This window comes from Amblyomma americanum, chromosome 4 (genome assembly GCF_052857255.1).
Source record: "Amblyomma americanum isolate KBUSLIRL-KWMA chromosome 4, ASM5285725v1, whole genome shotgun sequence".
Classification (NCBI taxonomy): domain Eukaryota; kingdom Metazoa; phylum Arthropoda; class Arachnida; order Ixodida; family Ixodidae; genus Amblyomma; species Amblyomma americanum.
The window spans coordinates 125,258,187-125,277,242 of record NC_135500.1 but is presented as its reverse complement, the minus strand read 5'-3'; positions in this window follow the sequence as shown (position 1 = coordinate 125,277,242).

Below are 19,056 nucleotides of genomic sequence, written 5' to 3'. Positions count from 1 at the left end.
GCAAGGACTGTTATAAGTGTTTGGCAGCAAATAGACTGAATCATATGGCTGTTGCACCCTGGAATTGTCCTCATACCACTTGCAGCGTAGCGTGCAGTTTTTGTTAAACATTGAACTGCCAGGCAAGCCGACTCTCTCCGCTTGCACTTTCTGACTGACAAAGCACTTCTCTTTCTGCTGTCAAAATCATTGGCACTCAAAGGCTCGGCGACTCATTTCCTGGCGCACTTTGTTCACTGCACAAATTAATTAATTAATTAGGCCTCTCACTGACTGTATAACCTCTTTGTTATAATCTCTGCAACACTAACTAAATGGGTTTTTTAACAGATCACACGGCAAGCAGAAAAAAAACCTACTCGAGTTAAAGCTTGTTGGCCACGAGGAGTACTCAACACAGATGCAAAGCAGGGAATCTGCAAATACAATCCAAGCAGTAATGAAATGGGTTGAAATTGTATGTGATCTCTACCTCGACAGGTCGATGGCTGCACTGGCACTGTAGGACTTTCAGAAACAGCTCAATGTCAGCATTGCAGGGCCAACCACAGTGCAATAGCGCATAGCACATTTTGAACAATCAAAATAAATCTTGTTAACGTAGGTTTGGCAATATGCACAAATGTGGCCCTGTGACCGAGCATACGACAATTGTGAACAGATGTGTGTCTACAGAAACCTATAGCTGAGTATTGTAGAAAGCTCAAACAAGCATCTACATTCAAGCAAACAAATTTAGAAATGCAGCAAATGCAAAGAAGGTGAAGAAATTCTAGGAAGCAATCTACATTTATGACAAATACATTCTCATAGGCCCGCAATTGCCTTCATCCAGTAGGCAAATAATGTTCACTGCAGGCAGTCACAGGTAAATAAACACAGCAGATGCAAGTGCATTGATGACATATGCTTCTAGAGGCTTCGAGAATGTCTCACACAAGCTGGTACAGCTTACTTAGGAAGCGCTAGTTAACAACTGTTCGACACCAATAGAGTCAAGTTGTTGAGCACCTCGACGACAGCAGTGTAGTGAAAGCAACAATAAATATGGAATCATGTGCTTATTCAAAGAGTACAGTTTCTCTCCCGATTGTCATGACTTAGGGAGAACTTCGCGAACGCTGCATTTTACCAATAGCCATGGCAACCATGATAATGGACTTAATATTGCAAGCGTTTGTCTAAAATGCAACTTCACTGCACGCTGCTAAGCAAAAATTAAATTGTAATCACAGCAGTTTACTGACAATGCTTTTCATTTTTAATCACGATTCACTATTATGGAAAATTCTGTACGTACAGTTCGGATCCAGAACCAATGTGTTCATATTAATAAGGCACAATTGTATATGGGCTACTTGCTTTGAGAAGCTTAAGCATCTGCTGTGGTCTTTTTTGGCATCAGATAAAATGAAATGCTCATGAGAAAGACCTGCACCAGTGGGCCCATATTAGAGACTTCTGCATTGTGAAACACCGGTGAATGAGTTGTGACTGGGTTTTGTTCGTACATAAGTGTTCCTGATCTGGTAATATGTTACAACCCAAACTTAACACTGATGCTTTGGCTCAGATCATGATCACATGCAGGGGAAGATGGATTAATTCAATTTGTTACGCAAGTATTTACTACAGGTATGGGCCTGCGCAGCCAACAGGAAATAAAAAAAAGACTCTCCATGTGTGAGAGCTGCTATGCACACCCAAGTTTTCACACACATTTCACAGTGCTGCCGGCATACCATTGTAATCCGACCACTCCTAGTCGCAAATTGCACTTTATGGAGCACAATGCCGCAGAATGCTGGCGAAGCTTCTGTAGACCCAGCAGAACACATCCAACGGCTGTGCAGCCGAGGTCATTTCGCATACGCAAAACAAATTTCAGAATGGTCTCGTCGCACTCACGGCGGTTGTCTAACACAGTACACACGAACTACGATCGATATCGGCGATGGATACGCCGCAGCACGACACCTTGTGCTCGCGATCACTGTAACCGCTTCAACGAATGCGACTCGCTGCAGAGCTTGAAGTTGATAAGTTCATTTCGTCACGTCGCACTCACGGCATTTCTCAAACAGTACACACGCGTGCACCCGAACCAGGATCTACTCTACAGCTTTAATTTTGTTTCAGCACTCGAAAACTAGGTGTGCGTAGTAAGCTTTTTAGACGTAATTATACTTGCAGGCGATATCACTGACTGACGCAAAAGCACTCGTTCCGATTGCAATCACTTTCACTACACTGACGCTTGTCACTGCGCTGTGAAGCTTGCTGTATGCACAGGAAATTCACCCTGGGGAGCTGCTTCTCGCTGCTGTTCGTGAAGATTGTCACGCGAATAAAGAACACTTGAAACGATCACAAACGGCTCCAAATACACACATCGCGAAAACCGGCACTATTACCTCTGGCTTAGACAGCGTAGGTTTGTAGGCCGCTCGGTCAACTCAGTGTAGACGTTGACAAAACAACTTGGCGGAAACTGCCACTTGCCGCTGTTACACACGGTGAAGCTTGAAGTCGCTGTCGACACTCGTAATAGTCACACGCGGCCAATATTATGTGTTTCTCGGCACAGCTACCACCTACTAGGCCTGGTTTTTCACACCGCTTCGCGGGCGGCCATTTTGCTGAGGAGGCGCCGCCCGGCGCTGGTGTGGTGCGCTGCTACGTCACGGGACAGCAGCCAACAGCGTGTTGCGACCATCCGCTCGTGCGGAAAAAAGTTGAATTTGAAACAACTTGTGCGCACAGGCGGATGCGTTCATGCGCCCCATTGTTCGGCCCTTGCGCAGCCCTTGCGCACTGTCGCAATGACGCGTGCGCATGCGGAAGAAAAGCGATCCTACAGCGCCCTTAAGTCTACGCGTGTTCGAGGCGACGCTTGCGGTGGAGGCCGCCAGTCGCTCGACCCTGAACGCAGCCAGGGAAGTGCAGCTCTTCGCTTCCGACCTAGGTTAACCAGAGCTAAACCACCGGCAATTTTTTAACGTGGTCTCACATCACACACCGCCGCGGTGGCTGAGTGGTTATGGCGCTCGGCTGCCGGCCCGAAAGACGCGGGTTCGAGCCCGGCCGCGGCGGTCGAATTTCGATGGAGGCGAAATTCTAGAGGCCCGTGTGCTGTGCGATGTCAGTGCACGTAAAAGAACCCCAGGTGGTCGAAATTTCTGGAGCCCTCCAATACGGCGTCCCTCATAGCCTGAGTCGCTTTGGGACGTTAAATCCCCCATAAACCCATAAACCAATCACATCACACAGCAAACACGCGCCTTTTGCGTTTCGCCTGTATCGAAACAAGGCTGCCGCGGTCGTAAGAAGTACGCATATGTGGTGCTGGAGGTCGGGGAAGAAGAGTGAGAGGCGCTCTCAGGCAGCATGCCAGCCGGGCGTGGCGCCTACCTACTGTTTTGGTGCCAATATGTGCAATGATGCATCTTCTCGGACAAACATTTCGGGCTTCGTGAATAAACGAAATGTGTCGCTCCGGTCGCTCACTCAAGCCTTTTTATTATACACGCTACATAGATGACATATTACTAATATGAGAGCATGGCGATCCTGAACTACTTTCTTTCATCGCTTGTTTTAATGACGCACATAATTCAAAATCATTTTCGCACGCTTACTCAACTGGTCATATTAACTTTCTGGACGTGACAGTACTCCTAAGTAATGGCAAACTAATCACGACGCTCAACGAGAAACCCATTGACAGACACAGGTACCTTCACTTCCATAGTAGGCACGTAAAGCGCTACAAGACCAGTATTCAATAAGGCCAAGCACTCAGCTACAAACGCATCTGCTCTGACCAATCTGATTTCAACCTTAACTGCCTGGCCCTGAAAAACGCATTAACACAACAAAAGTACCCCGCTTCGGTAATCGACGACGCGTTTGCACGTGCAAACCAGCATGACTGAAGAGCGCTCTTGGACACATCCTATCGCCCTGACTTAGGTCAGCCAAACCAACTTGGTACTGACTCATTCAGCTTCTATTCCTAACGTCACCGGCATTCTTTGCAAGCATCATAACATCATCGGACAAAGCCTACGCCTTAAACTGATATTCTCATACCCGCCCGGAGTAGTCTATAGACGGCCAAAAAATCTATGTTAGCTCCTTCAAGAATTTCACACCATGTCTCGGAAGGCTGCCGCCCATGTAATAAGCCAAGATCCAGAATCTGAGCACATAAGATTACCTCACTAACAGTTACCAGCACCGCTTCGAATTATCAGATCAGAATTAATGGCACTGTTTGCTGCGACATTTCAAACGTAATCTATCTGTTGGAATGCTCTGTGTCGTATAGGGCAAACCGAAACTTCCTTCTGTTTGCGCTTCAACAACCACAAGGCTCACTGCACCTCTCTCCCCAACCTTCCGCTATCTAAACACGTCAGAATTCCCGGTCACTCATTCGACAAATTAAGATAAACAGTTTTACAATGAGGTTTAAAGGACACATCATGATAGAGAAACCCGTAAGTCATATCTCATTTACAAATTTGATACCCTTTCTGCTGGTTTAAACAGAAGTCCTGGTGTACTATCTTGTCTGCTCCGTTAACAATTTTGTTGACCACATGTGTGCCAAGTTTTAAATTAACGCTTTTTTGTATCTGTCATTGTCATTCCTGATTGTATCCACGCAGCCACATGCTTTCTGTACTTTGTTCCTAGTCGTGATAATTTTTTTATATTTTGAGAGTTGCTGGCCTAAAAGCCTCCTGCCAACAACGATATTGTTCACTCCGACGAAGGCCGCACCCCGGCCAAAACGTTAGTAATAAAGTGCTTTTCGCCAGTAAAGTGCTTTTCGCCAGTGTGTGTGTGTGTGTGTGTGTGTGTGTGTGTGTGTGTGTGTGTGTGTGTGTGTGTGTGTGTGTGTGTGTGTGTGTGTGTGTGTGTGTGTGTGTGTGTGTGTGTGTGTGTGTGTGTGTGTGTGTGTGTGTGTGTGTGTGTGTGTGTGTGTGTGTGTGTGTGTGTGTGTGTGTGTGTGTGTGTGTGTGTGTGTGTGTGTGTGCGTGCGTGCGTGCGTGCGTGCGTGCGTGCGTGCGTGTGTGTGTGTGTGTGTGTGTGTGTGTGTGCGCGCGCGCGCGTGCGTGCGTGCGTGCGTGCGTGCGTGCGCGCGCGCGCGCGCGCGTTTGATGGAGACAAAATTCTAGAGGCCCGTGTGCTGTGCGATGTCAGTGCGCGGTAAAGAACCCCAGGCGGTCGATATTTCCGGAGCCCTTCACTACGGTGTCCTTCATAGCCTGGGTCGTTCTGGGACGTTAATTCCCTATTAACCAAACCAAACCGTTCGACATCGACGCAAGATGGGCACTTAGAAATGAAGCGGAGACGTGTCTCCGAACGCTGTTTCTACAAACGCTGAACCCTGAAAAGTCTAAGTGAAATACTTGTGACACTTGGCATGGTGGTGTGGTGAAACACGTTTATTAAAACAGCCTTTAAGTTAGGCGTTTATCTGGTCTTGGGCTAACGTGACGAGGGCGCGTTGCAGGTCCAGGTCCCGGGAGCCGAGGCATATGGGCCAAAGTGAGGATGTGGGGAAAGGATAGGCAGGGGACTGGAAGGCTGAGTGGCACTGTGTAAGGTAGTGTTCTATATCTCCATATGCGTGTGGACAGTTTGAGCAGTGAGGTGTGGAAGTGTACCCACACAAAAAAGTTCGGCTGGTGTATGAAGCAGATTAAATTGTATTCGGCTAAGTATTCGACGTTCACGGATCGATAATGATGGGTGTGGCCGTGGTAAATCAGCTGAGCCTAATTTTTTCAGCATGTAGTGTTCCTCGAGAGTGAGTTTGCAAGCCCTGGCTGGTGCACCGTCGGTGGGTTCATTCATGGGATCCCCGGCGCCCGGTGAATAGCATCGCAGGCAAGCTGGTGAGCCAGCTCATTGCCGGGAATGCCCATGTCACCAGGGATTCAGAGAAGGGTCACCGGTCATGGGCTTAGTGTTGTGAGTGCGGTATATAAGGCAGATCGGGTATAGGGAAGGGCAGGGCTCTTTCGTGAAACGCACGCAGAGCTGCCTGCGAGTCTGGATAGACTACGTATGCGGGGGGGGGGGGGGGGGGGGGGAGTGTGTGATGGCATCGGAGATGCCGTGTGTTTCTAGGGCGATAGTGGGCGGTGGGGAGGTATATGCCGGGAGTCCTGATTGTAAGGAGGGAAGGGTGAAAGAAGAAGGCTGCTGTAGAGACTGCCGTTTTTGTTAGGCAGGCGTCTCTGTGGGCCACCGTCGTAGTGTCAAAAGGTGGCTTCTAGTTTTCTGCTGTGCATGCTCGGCATCGGCTTGCGTGTACTACATATTGCGTGCGGAGGGGTTGCGTGGAATGGGTGCAAGGCGGAAGTTAGAGGGGCAGATCGGAGACTGCGATGGGTCTGGGAAAGAGATAGGTGCGTAGGGGGCTTGGGATAGTATCCACCGCCTAGCAGGTGAGCTTGGGAACATCTATCGCGAGCTATCCTTCAAACCTACTAAGAGACGTATAATAAATAATTGGTTTTTTTGGGGGGAAAGGAAATGGCGCAGTATCTGTCTCACATATCGTTGAACACCTGAACCGCGCCTTTAGGGAAGGGATAAAGGAGGGAGTGAAAGAAGAACGGAAGAAGGAGGTGCCGTAGTGGAGGGCTCCGGAATAATTACGACCACCTGGGGATCTTTAACGTGCGCTGACATCGCACAGCAGACGGGCGCCTTAGCGTTTTTCCCCCATAAAAACGCAGCCGCCGCGGTCGGGTTCGAACCCGGGAACTCCGGATCAGTAGTCGAGCGCCCTAACCACTGAGGCACCGCGGCGGGTCTAAGAGACGTATCCTATATGTGGTGGGAAATCGTGCGACACCACCATGAGGAAAGGTAATGGCGCTATAATTGTCTCACATATGTCTGTGGACACCAAAACCGCGCTATATTGATAGGGAAGGTAGGAACGTGGGAGTGCAGGAGAAAGAGAGAAAGAGGTGCCGTTATGGAAGACCGGAATAATTTCGACCACCTGGGGTTCTTTACCGTACACTGACATCTCAGAGCACACGGGCTCCTTTTGCTTTTCGCCTAAATCGACACGCGGCCGCCACAGTCCAGTTCGAATCCGAGGACTCCAGCTCAGTAGACAGGCGCATCGGGCGCTCAACGACGAATAGCTGAAAATTGAAAGTTTGTTTTTGGGAAAGGAAACGCTACAGTACCTTTCTCACATATCCGCGGACACCAGCACCGCACCGTAAGGGAAGGGATAAAGGAGGGATTAAGACAAGAAAGGAAGAAAGCGGTGCTGTATTAGAGGGGTCGGAATAATTTCGACCCCCTGGAGATCTTTCACGAGCACTGAGAACGCACAGCACACGGGCGCCTTAGCGTTCCGCCTTCATCAAAACGAGGCCGCCGCGGTCTGGTACGAACCCGGGTACTGCGAACCAGTCGGCGAGCGCTCTATCCACTGAGCCCCCCCTGGAGGGTAATTTTACGGGCCTGAATTGGTTTGGGGTGAACGGAAATGGCGCAGTATCTGCTTCGGGCCTGATATAGTTTTCGGGGAAAGGAAATGGCACAGTATCGGTCTCACATCTCGGCGGACACCTGAAGTGCCCCGTAGGAAAGCGATAAAGGAGGGGCAGAGTAGTAGTAGTAAGTGTTTTTTAATAATAAAAGATAATAATAAAAGGAAGGAAAAGATTTTTGCTTGCCCCGGCATCTGCCATCGATACTAAAGCACCTGAGCTGGGGCAGCGGAAATGAAGGATAGCAGGCAGAATGGAGAAATGAAATGAAAGAGGTGGGGGGACAGGAAGAGAGGATAGTGGGAGAGGTAAAATACACAAACTGTTTACACAATAAGAAATATATCCAGGTTGTGTGCGTGATGGAGCTATAAAAACACAGGCCCACAGCACTACGTTGACTGCAACTGAAGTGGGGCGTCAAGTTGTTAATCGTCCAAGGTAGAACTCGCGCAGCGTTCGGCCACTGCGTGTAACTACCTGGAGGAGAACGGACGGGACGTCAAGCCCGTCTGCTCGAGGAATGTACAGGGGCTCACCAAGGTTCGCTCACGTGTGCGCGCACTGCCCTGCGGCCACAATAGCGTCTTGATGGAGTCTGGTAGTATGCCCAGCCCCCTATAGGCCGCAACCATATCGCGACAAGCATCAGCAAACGCGGCACAGTGAAAGAGCAGGTGCTCTAGTGTTTCCACTGCACCGCATCCGTCACACACATCTCTCGTCGCGATTCCGTGACGCTCCCGTCATTCCTGCGGCCACACACAGCCAATGTGCGCGCGGGAGGGACAGAGAGAAAAAAGGAATAGGCGCCGTAGGGGAGGGCTCCAGAATTATTTCGACCAGCTGGGCATCTTTAACGCGCAATGACATCGCACAGCACACGGGCGCAATTGTTGCGCCTCTATCGAAACGTGGACTCCGTGGTCGGGTTCGAACCCGGGACCTCCGCATCAGTAGCCGACGCCCTAAGCACTGAGCCACCACGGCGGGTACGACGAAAAATTTTGATACAAAATAAACTGAACGTACTTTTGAGGAAAGGACGTGGCGCACTAATTCTTACATCTCGGTGTGCACCAGAACCGCTCAGTAGCTAATGACAGGAAGGTGGAAGGGAACGAAGGGAGAGATGACGAAGTGCTTCGGTGGGTTGCTCCGCAATATTTTGAACCACCTTGGATCTTTAACGTGCTCTCACATCGGCTGCTGCTGCTGTTGCTGAGCGGAAGAATGAAGAGGGAAGTGCTGAGTGGCTCACTGCCATGAGCCTGCCCACTTGCTCAAGCCGAGCCACAATCGCTACCACGTGCAGAAAGTATGCGAAGAGGCGCCTTTTGCGTTTCGCCTCTATCGAAACATGGCTGCCGCGGTCTTAGGACATGAGCGTATGTGATGCTGGAGGTCACGGAGGGAGGGTGAGGGGCGCTATCTGGCATCATGCCATCGGGGCGTGGCGCTGAGCGACCACATTGGTGCCAATTTGTGCAGTAATCCGTCTTCGCGGACAAACATTTCATGCTTCTTGAATAAACGAAATGTGCGCTTCGGCCATCACTACTGGCCCGAAGTGAAATTTAAAAGCATTCTTCAACGCATGATTCAAAAAACGCTTTTCTTGTACTTTCGTGACTAGGTAACCATCAGTGTTCAGCAAACACACCGTTCAGACCATGGATTTTACTTAGCTAGATTTCTACGTTAACAATAAGTCCGCCGAGGCCTCTTCGCCATTTGAATTCTATGCAAGGAGAAAGGAAAATGATTCGGCAGACACGCTAAGGACTGCTTGCATTTGGGAATGCGAAAGCATTACTATTCCCGGTTTCATTGTTCACCGTGATGTTTTTACATACAATGAAGTTCTTTTCGCCGAGTTTACGTACATGAGAAACAATACTTTCAATTTTAAAACCGAATCGGGTCACGCCTCTTGGTACCCCTCACTATGCCACCCAATAAACCCTCCCACGACCTCACCACTTGGACTGCCACCACCAGTAATGCTGCACGACGAACGGTTGCATAACTTTTATGTGACAGTCAGGGAAGGCATACATTTGAAGGTACATGTGTGCTCGGTTCGAATCCTCGCAAGTTAGCTTCCAATTTGACTTGCACTTGTAAGCTATATGCAACGAGAAATCGTGAAACGCCAAGGGAACGCTGTAGGACGAACGGTTGCGTCGCAGTTTTTGTACGAATGTAGACGGGAATACTGGCGCCACATTGAGGCCGCCCATTGGTGAGTTTATATACACGAACGCTATATACATGTTTGTAAAAGCGGCTTGCGGCTTGCTGTGTGCGTCCTACGGTGCCTTAATAACCCCCCGCACATTTCTTCTTGTCATCGCTGGGGTGCTCTGTACCATCTGCGAGTACGGACAGACGCCGTCGGCTTTTCTCGTAATAGGAATAGTGAGTTTTGACTGAAAGAAGAATAGAAATAAAATTGCATGGGCCTGTATTAAGATTGGGAGAAAGGAAATTGCGCAGTATGTGTCACATATGCACGGACACCTGAACCGCGCCGTAAGGGAAGCTATAAAGAACGGACTGAGAGTAAAAAGGAAGAAATACGTGCTGTAGTGGAGGGCTCCGGAATAATTTCCCACTGTGCTGGTATCGTACAGTACACGGGATCTTTCGCATTTCGCGTCATCGAAACGCGACCGCCACGGTCGCGTTCGGACCCTCGTCCTCGGGATCAGTAGCCAAGCCGCTGCTGCTGTTGCTGTTGCTGACACGAAGAAAGAAAAAATGAAAGTGCACGGGCCTGCCCTCTAGCTCAAGCCGAACCACGCTCGCTGCCGCGTGCTGAAAGTATGAGAGTTAAAGGATAGGAGAGCAAAGATAGAAAGGAATAGCGCGCGGTATTATGCCAGGGCCGATCCCGGAGGGGGTGCAATACCGGGCCGACACGTGCCAGTGTGTTTCAAGCACACCGCCATATTCCAAAAATAAGTTTAATATCATGGGTCGTTGTTGTTGTAGTGGGTTTATTAAAAATAATAGTAAAAAGGAAAGAAAAGATTTTTGCTAGCCCCGGCATCTGCCATCGATACTGAAGCACCTGAGCTGGGGCAGCGGAAATAAAGGACAGCAGGCAGTATGAAGAAATGAAATGAAAGAGGTGAGGGGACAGGAAGAGAGGATAGGGGGAGAAGTAATATGTACAAACTATTTACACAATAAGAAATGTGTCCAGGTTGTGCGCGTGATTAGTTAATTTTAGAGGAATCAATTCACACACGCGCACAGCACTGTGTTGGTTACAACTGGAGTGGGGCGTCCAGTTATTAATCGTTCAAGGTAGAACTCGCGGAGCGTTCGGTCACTGCGTGTAACTACCTGACGGAGAACAGACGGGACGTCAAGCCCGTGTGTTCGAGGAATGCACAGAGGCTCACCAAAGTTCGCTCACGAGTGCGCGCACTGCCCTGCGGCCACAATAGCGTCTTGATGGAGTCTGGTAGTATGCGCTGCGCCCTATAGTCAGCGAGCATATCGCGACGAGCATCGGTGAACGCGGCACAGTGAAGGAGCAGGTGTTCTAGTATTTCCACTGCACCGCATCCGTCACACACATCACTCGTCGCGATTCCGTGACGCACCCGTCGTTCCCCGGACCACACGCAGCCAATGCGCGCGCGGAGGATCATTGCATGTTGTGACCGTGTAAGTGCACGACAGCCGGTGATACTGTCGATGCGCTCACCTCCCGCGATGCGTGGGTCGGGGTGCTGCTTTCGGAGATGGTCGTGGATGCCCGCACGCACGTCCTCCAGCGCAAGGGGCAGATCGCTGGCAGGTAGTTGGTATGCAGCGGTCGCGAGGTCGTCAGCTTCTTCGTTGCCGGCAATGCCGCAGTGACCGGGCACCCACTGTGCACGCACAGCACAACCTCTCTGCGCGAGGCGCTCGATGCGCGAGCGAATTTCTCCCACTAGTGGAGTACCGCGGCCGTTAGATTGCAGCCGGCTGAGGGCGGCGCGGGAGTCGCACAGCAGAGCACTCCTGGGCGGCGGAGGGTCGAGGGTGAGCAGCAGGTCCAGCCCGAGTCGGATTCCCATCAACTCCGCCGGGGTGGAGGAGCCCAGGATGGCTGCGTGTTGCTGGCTGTGCAGTCGCAGGGTGGGGATGGTGGCCGCCGCAGCAAGGGAGCAGCTGTCGCGGGCCACTGAGCCGTCGGTGTACACGAGGAGATGGTCCTGGAGCTCCTCGTGTATGACGGCTCTGGCCAGCTGCTGCACAGCACAGAGGGATGTGCTCTGCTTTCCCGCAATGCCGACGATCTCTCGCTGTACCTCCTAGGCAGCAGGCCAGGGCGCGCAGGAGCCGTAGGGGGGTGGGGCTTGGGTCAATTGCTCATACTCGAGCAGCGCCGCGCCCATTCGTGAGCGCGGGTGCGAGCGCATACGCTGCAGCAGCGAGCCGCCGTCCGGTGCGCGGTGAAGCCGGTCGATGTGATTCAATGCCCTGTGTGTTGTTTGGAGCTCAAGTGGCCACGCTCCTGCCTCGGCCAACGTTGCTGCGCACTGCGAGTTTTTGGGCAGGCCTAGGCACACGCGCAGAGACTTGCGGTGCTGGTCCAAGAACCCGCAACAGATATTAAATCAGGTATCATGTACCGCTAACCACTGCGCCACTGCAGCGAGTACAATTTTGGTACACAAAAAAACTGAAAATGCTTTCTGAGGAAAGGGCATGGCGCAGCAATTTCCTCGCATCTCTGTGGGCCCCAGAATCGCTCCATAAGGGAAGGGAGGAAGGTTGCTGTGAAAACAGGGAGCGAGGAAGTAGTGCCGCAGTGGTGGACTCCCGGAATACTTTCAACCACCTGAATGTTTTTTGAAGCGAAAAGCTTCACTACGCCAGCTTTTCTAGCAGTCAGCGGGGCTGCAAGTTTACATTGAATGTAGCTAGATGTCAAACCATGAGCATAACTGGCGGTAGTCAGGTTCAACACATGGCGTCAGCTACAGCAGTGACATCAGCGGCTGTTACACTAACTCCCTCGACTTTGACAAGTGACCTTTAACCGTTCACCTTGACCTTCGAGCTTTATCTTCGGTCAAGCGGGAAAGCGCCTGCCGACATCGCATGCTCAGGTCATGAAAGTGCATGGGTTCTGCATAAAACGCCGGTTCTCTCTAAAACCCGCCGCGGTGGCTCAGTGGTTAGGGCGCTCGACTACTGATCCGAAGTTCCCGGGTTCGAACCCGACCGCGGCGGCTGCGTTTTTATGGAGGAAAAACGCTAAGGCGCCCGTGTGCTGTGCGATGTCAGTGCACGTTTAAGATCCCCAGGTGGTCGAAATTATTTCGGAGCCCTCCACTACGGCACCTCTTTATTCCTTTCTTCTTTCACTCCCTCCTTTATCCCTTCCCTTACGGCGCGGTTCAGGTGTCCAAAGATATACGAGACAGATACTGTGCCATTTCCTTTCCCCCTAAAAACCAATTATTATTATTATTATTATTATTATTATTATTATTATTTTATATTATTATTATTATTATTATTATTATTATTATTATTATTATTATTATTATTATTATTATTATTATTATTATTATTATTATTATTATTATTATAATGCCTTCAGCGGAACGCTGGGTTTGATCGGTGTGACGCCTGCCGTGAAAAGCGGCAGATATGCGTTCCGTCATAGCGTTGCGGAGAGGAGGAAAGCAGTCCCTCCGTGGCGTCACACATCTTGACGGAGCGAGCGTGGCAGTAAAGCGTCTGCTGTAGTTCCTTGGTTCGAACCCGACCACGGCGGCCGTGTTTCGATGGAGGCGAAACGCTAAGGCACCCGTGTGCTGCGCGATGTCAGTGCACAAAGATCTCCAGGAGGTCGACATTATTCCGGAGCCCTCCACTAAGGCACCTCTTCTTTTCTTCTCTCCGTACCTCATTTATCCCTTCCCATATGGTGCAGTTAAGGAGTGGGCCGATGTCTGAGAGGATACTGTGCCATTTCCTTTAATCAATAACCAATATTCATTTTTCATTCGCATGCGCAGGGCATCAATGTCGGTTCTGCTTAAAACGCAGGTGCACTTTGGGGCGCACTACCAGACCCTCAAGACGCTATTGCGGCCGCAGGGAAGTGCGCGCACCCGTGAGCGAACCTCGGTGAGCCTGTGTGCATTCCTCGAAGAGACGGCCTTGAGGTCCCATCTGTTCTCCGCTAGGTACTTACACGCAGTGGCTGAACGCTCCGCGAGTTCTACCTTGAACGATTCACAAATGGACGCCCCACTCCAGTTGTGGTTAACGCAGTGCTGTGCGCGTGTGTTTTTATTCCTCCATCATGAACTAATCACGCGCAAAACCTGGGCACATTCCTTATCGTGTAAATAATTTGTGTATATTACTCCTCTCCCTATCCTCTATTCCTGTGCCCTCACCTCTTTATTTATTTATTATTTATTTTACAGTACTGGCGCTCTCAGCCGAGAGCCTAGCAGGAGGGCATGAACAATGATTTCTTGAACCCGTACAAATACGTGTGAGTGACACAAATCACGGAGAAACGACATAATTCATCAAAATACAAGCGACAAGGTAATAGAAACATACAATAGAAAATAACGTAGTATATAATGACAACAGCGATGCACGTCATAGTCATAAGAAAAACGGGAAAGTTTAAAGAAGCAACTGCATTTCAATTCTACTTATTGAGAGTGCTACTTAATATAGGATCGGGAACAAACAATAGAAGTTCTTAATAATCTTCTGTGATTAACTATAACTGTGAAACAAACTCGGATAATGAATTTGTCGTTGTTAATGATGAGCTAAGTTCATTCCATTCTCTGATCACGCGAGGAAAAATTGAGTACCTGAATGTGTCGTTAAAGATCCCCAGGTGGTCGAAATTATTCCGGAGCCCTCCACTACGGCACCTTTCTTCTTTCACTCCCTCCCTTATCCCTTCCCTTACGGCGCGGTTCAGGTGTCCAACGATATATGAGACAGATACTGCGCCATTTCCTTTCCCCAAAAACCAATTATTATTATTAATGTGTCGTTAGAGAAAGAATACTCAGCGTATGCTCGGGTTGATGCCGTGTTTTTCTAGCTTGCGAATATGAAATGTACTGGGTGGTATCCATTTTATACTGATGATGCAGAATTTGAAAAAGGAACTTAAGTCGAGCTAGTTTTGCTCTCGTCGATACTGTGTTAAGGCCTGAACAGGCCATGAGACGCGAGGGTGAGTCAGTAGGACGGTATTTGCTGTGAATGAACCTTACGGCTTTTCTTTGTACGCCTTCAAGTTTATCTGTTAATCTGGCTATGTTTTTGGAGGTTATCAAGAGAATCACCCCCGAACAATCTTCGGTGTTCTCCTAATCTCTCGTTGACGCACCGTCCAGTCTGGCCGATGTATAGTGCGCCACACGACAACGGTAATCTGTGCACAACCCCCCTAGCACAGGTAAAGAACGAGGCTTTGTGTTTGATGCTGGATTTATTTCTTGTTTTTCGTACCGTTCTTCCGCATCCTTCTTCCATCCGGTTGTGCAGTACAAACGACAAGGAAAAGAAAATCCATTGTAAACCGCTTTTTGAAAAAACGACCATCCTATTCAGGCACAGGGAGCAACTCACGCGTGAGCTCATGGAAGCCTTTCATATGCGCATGAGTGGCAATAAGTGCATTAGTCAGACTTCCGTCCGCTTCTCTGATAGGGAGTATCTGTTCTTAACCAAATCATTCGGATTCACGGGGTAACTTGTGGTGTTCATGACGTTTGTTTGTTTTTGTTCTTGTTGCATGGTTTCACTATTCATTCGAGCATTGTCTGGAATACACCTTCAGTTTTGAGTAGCGCTCGTCTTTGTCTCGCTTGTCCTCGTTGTTCCGCGCCAACTTCTTCAGTATGCATATCAACCAACTAGCCCAACTTTCTGCTCTCCTAAGTTCATATTGATAGTTGGATGGCAGACCATATAGCAATCAATGAAAACTAGTTAAATGAAACAGTAAAAGGAAGCAAGGCAGCAATGTGGGCTAGTTGTTTGTACACTTGATGGGAATAACGCGCTACACACGGACAAAAAACGACAACTGAAACGACGGACACAGGACAAGCGCGCACTAACAACAAAAATTTATTCTGGTAGGACGGCACATAAATACATTTCATGCACATGCTCAAAACAACCAATTCATTGCCACCAGCTGTTTCGCACGCTCCTTCGTTTCTTGATTAGTTCTAACTCCTCACTTGATAATATCACCGAGGGTGTGCTTGAGCACTCGTCTTCACCTGTCCTCCGATATCTTAAAGGCGTCTTTTCCTTTCTTGATCCTTGCACGAGCTAAAATTGTGCTCCGTTCAAAGTGAGGTGAACATTAGTGATTTGCACAATGGGGTGCTTGTCCTGTGTCCATCGTTTCAGTTGCTGGTTTTGTCCGTGTGTATCGCGTTATTCCCATCAAGTGAAAGTGAGGTCAATAATGAATGTAAGAAAAAAGGGAAGGGCCAAGTAAAATACCTTTCGGGTTGCCCGAGATTCCAAAAAAAGAAAGGCAGGATGAGCAAGAGTTATCATGGGTCAACTGCTGTTATCTGGCTAGGATCACTTAAATTCCACTCACAACAGTACAATGCAAGACAATATTTGATAAAGGATTTTATGGCATGCTTTCTCAAAGAGACTGAGGAGCAAGTGTATGTCACGAAGAACGAGAAGTTGGCTATCACAGGAATTCTTTTCAAAAAGTGTACCGATCTGGAAGGAACAATTTAATGGGCCACAACAATTTAGCAGTGCGAAAGTATATAGTGTTTTTCACGATTAGGGAGCCATGTTAGTCATAGAAATGGTGCAATTATTTGGTGCTTGTGATATTATCAGAACTAAAAAAATTTACCACATTCTGCTGTATGCAGCCATGCCTCGTTAATATCCACCCTATGATATGATGGCTTGAATTATGGACAGTTTTTCCGGGGATGAAACTTTATCAAAGCATGCATGCCTTAACATGAAAACTTGCTGTTTCGACCAATGGCAGGGCTTAAACGCACAAAGCCAATTGGGACCCGCATATTTTTTTCGTGTAATATGGACTGCAATGCGAACGTCTGGAGTGTGGTAACCAGATACTATAACACAGTGCAAGGACTGTTATAAGTGTTTGGCAACAAATACAGACTGAATCATATGGCTGTTGCACCCTGGAATTGTCCTCATACCACTTGCAGCGTAGCGTGCACTTTTTGTTAAACATTGAACTGCCAGGCACGCCGACTCTCTCCGCTTGCACTTTCTTACTGACAAAGCACTTCTCTTTCTGCTGTCAAAATCAGCGGCACTCAAAGGCTCGGCGACTCATTTCCTGGCGCACTTTGTTCACTGCACAAATTAATTAATTAAGCCTCTCACTGACTGTATAACCTCTTTGTTATAATCTCTGCAACACTAACTAAATGGGTTTTTTAACAGATCACACGGCAAGCAGAAAAAAAACCTACTCGAGTTAAAGCATGTTGGCCACGAGGAGTACTCAACACAGATGTAAAGCAGGGAATCTGCAAATACAATCCAAGCAGTAATGAAATGGGTTGAAATTGTATGTGATCTCTACCTCGACAGGTCGATGGCTGCACTGGCACTGTAGGACTTTCAGAAACAGCTCAATGTCAGCATTGCAGGGCCAACCACAGTGCAATAGCGCATAGCACATTTTGAACAATCAAAATAAATCTTGTTAACGTAGGTTTGGCAATATGCACAAATGTGGCCCTGTGACAGAGCATACGACAATTGTGAACAGATGTGTGTCTACAGAAACCTATAGCTGAGTATTGTAGAAAGCTCAAACAAGCATCTACATTCAAGCAAACAAATTTAGAAATGCAGCAAATGCAAAGAAGGTGAAGGAATTCTAGGAAGCAATCTACATTTATGACAAATACATTCTCATAGGCCCGCAATCGCCTTCATCCAGTAGGCAAATAATGTTCACTGCAGGCAGTCACAGGTAAATAAACACAGCAGATGCATGTGCATTGATGACATATGCTTCTAGAGGCTTCGAGAATATGTCACACAAGCTGGTACAGCTTACTTAGGAAGCGCTAGTTAACAACTGTTCGACACCAATAGAGTCAAGTTGTTGAGCACCTCGACGACAGCAGTGTAGTGAAAGCAACAATAAATATGGAATCGTGTGCTTATTCAAAGAGTACAGTTTCTCTCCCGATTGTCATGACTTAGGGAGAACTTCACGAACGCTGCATTTTACCAATAGCCATGGCAACCATTATAATGGACTTTATATTGCAAGCGTTTGTCTAAAATGCAACTTCACTGCACGCTGCTAAGCAAAAATTAAATTGTAATCACAGCAGTTTACTGACAATGCTTCTCATTTTTAATCACGATTCACTATTATGGAAAATTCTGTATGTGCAGTTCGGATGCAGAACCAATGTGTTCATATTAATAAGGCACAATTGTATATGGGCTACTTGCTTTGAGAAGCTTAAGCATCTGCTGTGGTCTTTTTTGGCATCAGATAAAATGAAATGCTCATGAGAAAGACCTGCACCAGTGGGCCCATATTAGAGACTTCTGCATTGTGAAACACCGGTGAATTGTGAACACTGGTTCGTACATAAGTGTTCCTGATCTGGTAATATGCTACAACCCAAACTTAACACTGATGCTTTGGCTCAGATCATGATCACATGCAGGGGAAGATGGATTAATTCAATTTGTTACGCAAATATTTACTACAGGTATGGGCCTGCGCAGCCAACAGGAAATAAAAAAAAGACTCTCCATGTGTGAGAGCTGCTATGCACACCCAAGTTTTCACACACATTTCACAGTGCTGCCGGCATACCATTCTAATCCGACCACTCCTAGTCGCAAATGGCACTTTATGGAGCACAATGCCGCAGAATGCTGGCGAAGCTTCTGTAGACCCAGCAGAAAACATACAACGGCTGTGCAGCCGAGGTCGTTTCGCATACGCAAAACACAAATTTCAGAATGGTCTCGTCGCACTCACGGCGGTTGTCTAACACAGTACACACGAACTACGATCGATATCGGTGATGTATACGCCGCAGCACGACAACTTGCGCTCGCGATCACTGCAACCGCTGCAACGAATGCGACTCGCTGCAGAGCTCGAAGTTGATAAGTTCATTTCGTCACGTCGCACTCACGGCAGTTCTCAAGCTCAGTACACACGCGTGCACCCGGACCAGGATCTACTGTACAGCTCTAAGTTTATTTCAGCGCTCGGAAAACAAGGTGTGCGTAGTAAGCTTTTCAGACGTAATTATAGTTGCAGGCGATATCACTGACTGACGCAAAAGCACTCGTTCCGACTGCAATCACTTTCACTACACTGACGCTTGTCACTGCGCGGTGAAGCTTGCTGTATGCACAGGAAATTCACCCTGGAGAGCTGCTTCTCGCTGCTGTTCGTCAAGATCGTAGCGCGAACAAAGAACACTTGAAACTATCACAAACG